We start from the raw sequence: 8,117 nt of genomic DNA, 5'->3' as shown, positions 1-8,117 counted from the left end.
GGAACCCCATTAAACAACAGAGACTCCCGGCCGCCCACTCCTATGTAGCCACTGTGTCACAAATGGCGTCAGCATCCAGTCAGCCCCCACCCAGAAAGCCATGCTGGGTGCCCCCACAGGCCGCCTGGAGTCCTTCGTCCCTCCTTGCTCCCTCCTCCCCACCCATCACGGTCCCTGACCCCACAGCCTCCCTGTCCCTGGCCCTTCTCTCTCCAGACCCCCAACCCATCAGATCTCCTAAGGAGCTGCTCTGATTGTGCCAACCTGCTCCAGGGGCTCCAGGGACCCATCCTCACCGAGGGACAAACCCAGCAGTAGCTCCTACCCGTTCCTCCAGACTTGTCTCCTGGGATATCCTCCCATTCACTGTCACCGCTGTGGGCTAACATCTACTCATCTTTTAAAACTTACTTAGGCAATTAGCTGGGGGTGGTAGCGCACGTCTATAGTCCCAGCTGCTCAGGAGGCTGAGGCAGGAGGATCACTTGAGCCCAGGAATTTGAGGCTGCAGTGAGCTGTGATTGTGCCACTGTGCTCTACACTCCAGCTTGGACAACAGAGTGAAATCCTGACTCAAAAAATAATAATAATACACTTAGGCACTACCTCCTCCAGGAAGCCTCCCCAACTCCCTCTGCCCCAGCTCGAAGGAGGACCTGAGCTGAACTTCCTGGGGGCCCTGTGCCCTCTTTTACTGCTTTGACCTCACCTTCCAGGACAGCCCCATGCTCACTGGATGGTGGCAGGGTTCAGGCTGAGCTCCTCTCCTGTATACCTGGGGTAGCACCCATGGTGAACTTCCTTATCCATGCACCTTGGGCCTGTCTGTAAGTGCTTCTAGGATTAGATATCTGAAAGTGCAATTGCTTTATCTAAAGGTCCACAGATCTTGGCCGAGCACGGTGTCTCACACCTGTAATTTCAGCACTCTGAGAGGCGGAGATGAGAAGTTTGCTTGAGTCCAGGGGTCGAGACCAGCCTGGGCAACTTGGTGAGACCTCATCTCTACAATAAATCAAAAAATTAGCTGGGAGTGGTGGCACATGCCTGTAGTTCCAGCTACTTGGAAGAATGAGGTGGAAGGATTGCCTGAGCCCAGCAGTTTGAGGCTGCGGTAGCCGTGAGCATGTCACTGCACGCCAACCTGGACGACAGAGTGAGATTTTAACTCAAAAAAAAAAGGTATGCAGATCTTATTTCTTCATAGATGTGGCCAAATTTTCTTCCAAAAAGCCTGTAGCCATTGTATCATCCACCAACACACGGGAGCTCCCCTTCCCCATTGCTCCCATCAGCCTCCCATCAGTCTCCCGCTCGCCAGTCCGAGGGAGGAAGATTCTATTGCCTTCTCCTGTGCTCCCCCGTGGACTGGCGAGGTAGGCCATCTTTTCTCATGTTCCCTGGCCCTCTGGGTTTCTGCTCTTATGAATCAACCTTTCACATTTGCCCACTTTCAATTGGGTTGTTTGCCTTTTCCTTACTGATGTATTTACTTTATTCAGTCATTCATTCATTTGTTAGTCAGGGTCTCACTCTGTCACCCAGACTGGAGTCTAGTGGCATGATCATGACCCACCGCAACCTCGACCTCCTGGGCTCAGGCAATCCTCCCACCTCAGCCTCTTGAGTAGCTGGGATTACAGGCATGAGCCACTGCACCCAGCCTTGCCTTTTCCTTGATTTGTAAAAAATCTCGATATATTCTGATTCTCAATCTTTACATATTTTGTTTGTATTTCTATCCTGTTTTTGGTGTCTTTTATTGTAAAATGTTAAAATCCTTTTTTTTTTTTTTTTGAGTTTGAGTCTCAACTCTGTCACCCATACTGGAGTGCAGTGGCCGCTCCCGGCCACCGCAACCTCGACCTGCTGGGCTCTGGCGATCCTTCCGCCTCAGCCTTCCAAGTAGCTGGAACTACAGGCACGCGCTACCATGCCCAGATAATTTTTGATTTATTGTAGAGATGGGGTCTCGCCAAGTTGCCCAAGCGGGTCTCAAACCCACAGGCTCAGGCAATCCACTCACCTCAGCCACCCAAAGCACGGGATTACAGGCTGACAAATGTTAAAATTCTTATTTGTCATCAGAATTTTATGCCATTTGTATTTTGTGTATTATTTTGTGATTTCTCTACCTCAAAGCTATAAACATATTCTCCTACACATATTTTCCAAACACTTTTAGAAAAAAGTGCTGCCAGCGTGGTGGCTCAAACCTGTAATCCCAGCACTTTGGGAGGCCGAGGCAAGAGGATTGCCCAAGTCCAGGGGTTCGAGATCAGCCTGGGCAATTTGGTGAGAACTTGTCTCTACAATACATCAAAAAGGTAGCTGGGCATGGTGGTGTGCCCTGTAGTTCCAGCTACTTGGAAGCCTGAGGCGGAAGGATCGCCTGAGACCAGCAGGTGGAGGCTGCGGTGGCTGTGAGCTTGCCACTACACTCCAGCCTGGGTGACAGAGTGAGACTCTGACTCAGAAAAAAAGAAAAAAGTGCTTATGCCTAATGCTTTGATTCACCTGAAGCTTGTTCTTTTTCGTGGGGGTAGCAATCTGACACACTTATTTTCTCAGTGTGACAAACACTTCGAGGTCTTGTTGTTGAATAGTCTTGCTTTCTCCATTCTTTTGAAATTTCCCTTTATCGTATGCTAACTTCCCTTTAAGCATGGACCTCTTTCTGGACTCTGGTCTGTTCCATGGATCCATTTATCTGTGTATTCTAAGCCAGAACCATGGTTTCTGCTATTCCTGCTTCGTAGTTTGATAACTAATAGGGAAACCTCCCTCAGCATTCTTTGTTTCAAAATTTTGTTTTTTGTTATTCTTACATATTTTCTCTTCCAGAATAGTTACAAATCCTGGCAGAGACTGTGTTTGAAATGGAATTTGCACAACAATGGAAGGAAATTGGCTTTTTTACAATATTGCATTCTCTCATTTCAGGAACATACGTATCTCTCATTTATTCTGGCCTTGTATGCCCTCTAGAAAAATGTTATGATTTTCTTAAATAGGCTATATACATTTTCTTCTTTTTTTTTTTGAGTTGGAGTCTCACTCAGTCACCCAGACTGGAGTGCAGTGGCCGCTCCCGGCCACCGCAGCCTCAACCTGCTGGGCTCTGGTGATCCTTCCGCCTCAGCCCTCCAAGTAGCTGGAACTACAGGTGCGCGCTACCACGCCCAGCTAATTTTTTATTTATTGTAGAGATGAAGTCTCACCAAGTTGCCCAGGCGAGTCTCAAACCCGCGGGCTCAGGCAATCCACTCACCTCAGCCTCCCAAAGTGCTGGGATTACAGGCTGAGCCACCAAGCCCAGCTCTTTTTTTTTGTTTGAGTTGGAGTCTCACTGTCACCCAGACTGGAATGCAGTGGCCACTCCCGGCCACTGCAGCCTTGACCTGTTGGGCTCCGGCAATCCTTCCGCCTCAGCTTCCAAGTAGCAGGAACTACAGGCGTGTGCTTCCACACCCAACTAATTTTTTTGATGTATTGTAGAGATGAGGTCTTGCCAAGTTGCCCAGGCGGGTCTCAAACCCGCGGGCTCAGGCAGTCCACTCATCTCAGCCTCCCAAAAGCGCGGGATTACAGGCTGAGCCACCAAGCCCGGCTACATTTTCTTCTTAAGGCAACTACATTTTAGAGTTTGTATTGCTGTTATGTGCAGGATTTTTTTTTTTTTTAAGTCGAAGTCTCATTCTGTCGCCTAGGCTGGAGTATAGTGGCATGCTCACAGCCACAGCAGTCTCGACCTGCTGGGCTCCGGCGATCCTTCTGCCTCAGCCTTCCAAGTAGCTGGAACCATAGGCATGTACCACCACCACACCTGGCTACTTTTTTGATTTATTGTTGAGATGAGGTCTCATCATGTTGCTCAGGCTGGTCTCAAACCCCTGAGTTCAGGAAATCCTCTTGTTTCTGCCTGGGATTACAGGCGTGAGCCACCACTCCTGGCAGGATTTTTTTGCTATGACATTTTCTAATTGGTTATGGCTGATGTTAGGACAGGTTTTGATTTTTGGTGTTGATCTTGTCATGATAACCTTATTAAATTATCTTTAAGTGATAATAGTTTACTTACTATTTTCTATCCTGCTTAATTCTATATGACAATACAGACATATTATTTTTCAGCATAATTTTTTCTTTTTTTTTTTGAGTTGGAGTCTCACTCTGTCGCCCAGACTGGAGTGCAGTAGCCACTCCCGGCCACCGCAGCCTCAACCTGCTGGGCTCCGGCGATCCTTCTGCCTCAGCCTTCCGAGTAGCCGGAATTACAGGCATGTGCTACCACGACCGGCTGAAATTTTTTTTTTTAATTGTAGAGATGAGGTCTCGCTGCCCAGGCGCAGGTCTCGAACCCGCGGGCTCAGGCAATCCACTCACCTCAGCCTCCCAAAGGCGCGGGATTACAGGCTGAGCTTCAGCATAATTTTTAATGACTACATAACATTTTATCACATGAAGGCAACCAGATTTATATAACAGTTTCTTATTGTTGAGCACATATATTTTTAACCTAATTTAGGGGATTAGGAAAAGCAGTATAATCATCATCCTTGTAGCTAAATCTTTCCTCACAGCAGCAATCATTGTTTTAGAGTAAGTCAGAACTTGGCAAATTACAGTCCTCATGAGCCAAATGCAGCAGGCTGTTTTTGTAAATAAAGTTTTATGGCCAGGCTCAGTGGCTCAGCCTGTAATCCCGCGCCTTTAAAATCAGCCGGGCGTGGTAGCGCATGCCTGTAATTCCGGCTACTTGGAAGGCTGAGGTGGAAGGATCACCGGAGCCCAGTAGGTTGAGGCTGCAGTGGCTGGGAGCGGCCACTGCATTCCGGTCTGGGCAACAGAGTGAGACTCCAACTCAAAAAAAAAAAAAAAAAAAGTTTTATGGAACACACCCATACCAGTTTGTTCACATCTTGTCTGTGGCTATTTTCACACAAAATGACTGAGTTGAATAGTTGACACAGAGGCTGTATGGACAATTGCTAAGCCTGAAATATCTTCTGTCTACCCTTTGCAGAAAAAAAAATTGTCAACCTCCAGGGTAAATTTGGATAAGTGGACACTGTTTTATCAAAAGGATGCAAAATGTTAAATCTAATAATACGTTTGTCAAATTCCTTTCCAGGAATCCCATCAGGATTGCATCAGATTCCTGCTGTCCTTTTGATACTGGTGCTGCTGATTTCTCAAATCCTTTACATTTGAGAGGCTAAATTTAGAACTGTTCTTTTGGATTATATGTTTTTTTTTTTTAACTTCTTAAAGTATATTTTTTGCTCATTAAGAGTTTTTTCTTGCCAGGCACAGTGATTCACACCATAATCCCACCACTTTGGGAGGCTAAGGTGGGAGTATCACTTGAGCTCAGGATTTCAAGACCAGCCCAGGCAACATAGGGAGACCTTGTCTCTACCAAAAAAAAAAAAAATGTTAGCCAAGTACAGTGGCATGTGCCTGTAGTCCCAGCTACTCGGGAGACTGAGGCAAGAGGATTGCCAGGACCTGAGAGTTCAAGGCTGTAGTGAGCTGTGATCGTGCCACTGCACTCTAGCCTGGGCAACAGAGGGAGACCTTGTCTCAAAACAACCAAAAAACAGTTCTTTCTTTATGAATTGCCTGTCCACATTCTTCACCCTGGCTTCTATGACTATGTTTACTTTTATTGATTTTTTTTAAAGAACTAGAAATATTAACTTTCTGTCATACATCACAAATTTTGTTCAGCTTGTCATTTATTTATAACTTTGCTCGTGACAGCAATTGTTTAAAAAGTGTGTATTGCCCATTCATCCATCTCGCCCTTCATGGCTTCAGCCTTTGACATAGTGCTTAGGGAGGCTTTCCCACCCAAGATAGTGAAACTACTCTATTTTATTTGAATATATTTAGTTTTCCTATTTCAAACTGTAATCCAGCTGGGCTCGGTGGCTCAACCTGTAATCCCGTACCTTCGGAGGCTGAGGTGAGTGGATTGCCTGAGCCCGCGGGTTCAAGACCCGCCTGGGCAACTTGGCGAGACCTCATCTCTACAATAAATCAAGAAATCAACTGGGCATGGTAGCGCACACCTGTAGTTCCAGCTACTTGGAAGGATCCCCGGAGCCCAGCAGGTCGAGGCTGCGGTGGCCGGGAGCGGCCACTGCACTCTAGTCTGGGCAACAGAGTGAGACTCCAACTCAAAAAAAAACCAAAAAAAACTGTAATCCGTGGAACTAATTTTGACATCTAAAGTGGAGTAGGGATGAAGTCTTACCAAGTTGCCCAGGCTGGTCTCGAACCTGTAGGCTCAGGCAATCCTCTCACCTCGGCCTCCCAAAGTGCTGGGATTATAGGCATGAGTCACTGCACTTGGCCCTCTACTCATATTCAAATGGGACTTTTCCAAACTCCCATCTTACTCTTGCCAGTTCTTTTTTTTTTTTTTTTTGAGTCAGAGTCACACTCTGTCACCAAGCTGGAGGGCAGTGGCACGCTCCCGGCCACCGCAGCTTCAACCTGCTGGATTCAGGAGATCCTTCCGCCCCAGCCTTCCAAGTAGCCCAGCTAATTGATTTATTGTAGAGGTGAGGTCTTAACAAGTTGCCCAGGCTGGTCTTGAATCCCTGGACTCAGGCAATCCTCTCACCTTGGCCTCCCAAAGAGTTTGGCACGAGACACTGCACCCTGCTCATCTCGCCAGTTCTTAAAACTCTACCCTGTGCTTCCCTCCAGAACTGGCCTTCTTTTCTCCTTCAGCCGGAAGTTCCCAGCCCGCCCCTGCTTCATCTCCTGAAGTTCCCAGCCCGCCCCTGCTTCATCTCCTCTGTCCTGATGCAAGCGTTTCTAAAACCACTTATGACATGGCACTTTTAGGTTCTAAAAATACGTTTCCTGACAAACAATGCTGTGATTCAACCGAACTGGTGGAGGTGTGGGTGGGGGCCGGTGCTAGCACTGGCGTGGCTCAGGAGGGGGCTTCGCAGCTCGGGGAGGAGCCTTTCTGCTTATCTTTGGCCCTCGTATATTTGCCTGTGTGCCAACACCCACAAAATAAAAAGTAAATCCAAAAATAAAAAAATAATGTACTTATCCCAAGCCTCAGAGCTTCTGTAAGACTGTAAAGATCCTTGGCCGGGCATGGTGACTCATGCCTGTAATCCCGGCATTTTGGGAGGTCAATGCAGAAGGATTGCTTGAGCCCAGGAGTTCAAGGCCAGCCTGGGGAACATAGCAAGACCTCATCTTATAAAAAAAAAAAAAAGTTTTAACTGAGCATAGTGGTGTACACCTGTAGTCGGAAGAATCGCCTCAACCCAGGAAGTCAAGTTTGCAGTGAGCCGTGATCACACCACTACACTCCAACCTCAGCAGCAAAGCAAGACCCCAACTCAAATATATATATATCTCCTTGATTTGACTCTTTGGGAAGTAGCTCAACTCTGATTAAGCCAAAGTTGTCTTGGGACCCTTCTGTTTGCATCCTCACCCCGGTCAACCCTGGACCACCTAGCCCCTGCATCCTGCCCCTGGTCACCCTGGGCCGACAAATGCCACTTCCTAGGGCAGCCCTGTGGGCCATCCCCTGCTCACCCCAACCCTGAGGCCCATGTTCACACAGATCCTCAGAACCAAGAGTTGCCGAGTCAGAACTTGATAAAACTTTGGGGGGTGTCTGCTTACATCCCATCCCACCTTTTTAAAGCTGAGAAGAAGGGGGGAGTTATGCTTTTATTACCCTGGAGGACATTACCCGCTTTCATATCTAACTTTGCAGTGTTACTCAACATTCTTTCTTCCTCTGATGGTCCACACTGTGGTCACTTCTAATCCCCTCTGAACTGGCTATCCCTGCCTGCTGGGTCCCTCATTTGTGAGTCAGGTAAATGTTTGAAACAGTTAGCTGTGGGAAACATATACAACCACAGAGGACAGATGTTACTCATCAGAAACAGCATGGTGCCGGGTGCAGTGGCTCACACCTGTAATCCCAGCATTTTGGGAGGCCGAGACAAGAGGATTGCCTGAGCCCAAGTGTTCGAGACCAGCCTGGGCAACTTGGCAAGACCTCGTCTCTACAATAAATCAAACAATTAGCTGGACGTGTGGCACACACCTGTGATTCCAGCTAA

This window comes from Carlito syrichta, unplaced genomic scaffold, assembly GCF_000164805.1.
Source record: "Carlito syrichta isolate Samal-C Ts95f unplaced genomic scaffold, Tarsius_syrichta-2.0.1 Scaffold313978, whole genome shotgun sequence".
In the NCBI taxonomy this organism is placed as follows: Eukaryota; Metazoa; Chordata; class Mammalia; order Primates; family Tarsiidae; genus Carlito; species Carlito syrichta.
This window is presented reverse-complemented; position numbering follows the sequence as displayed.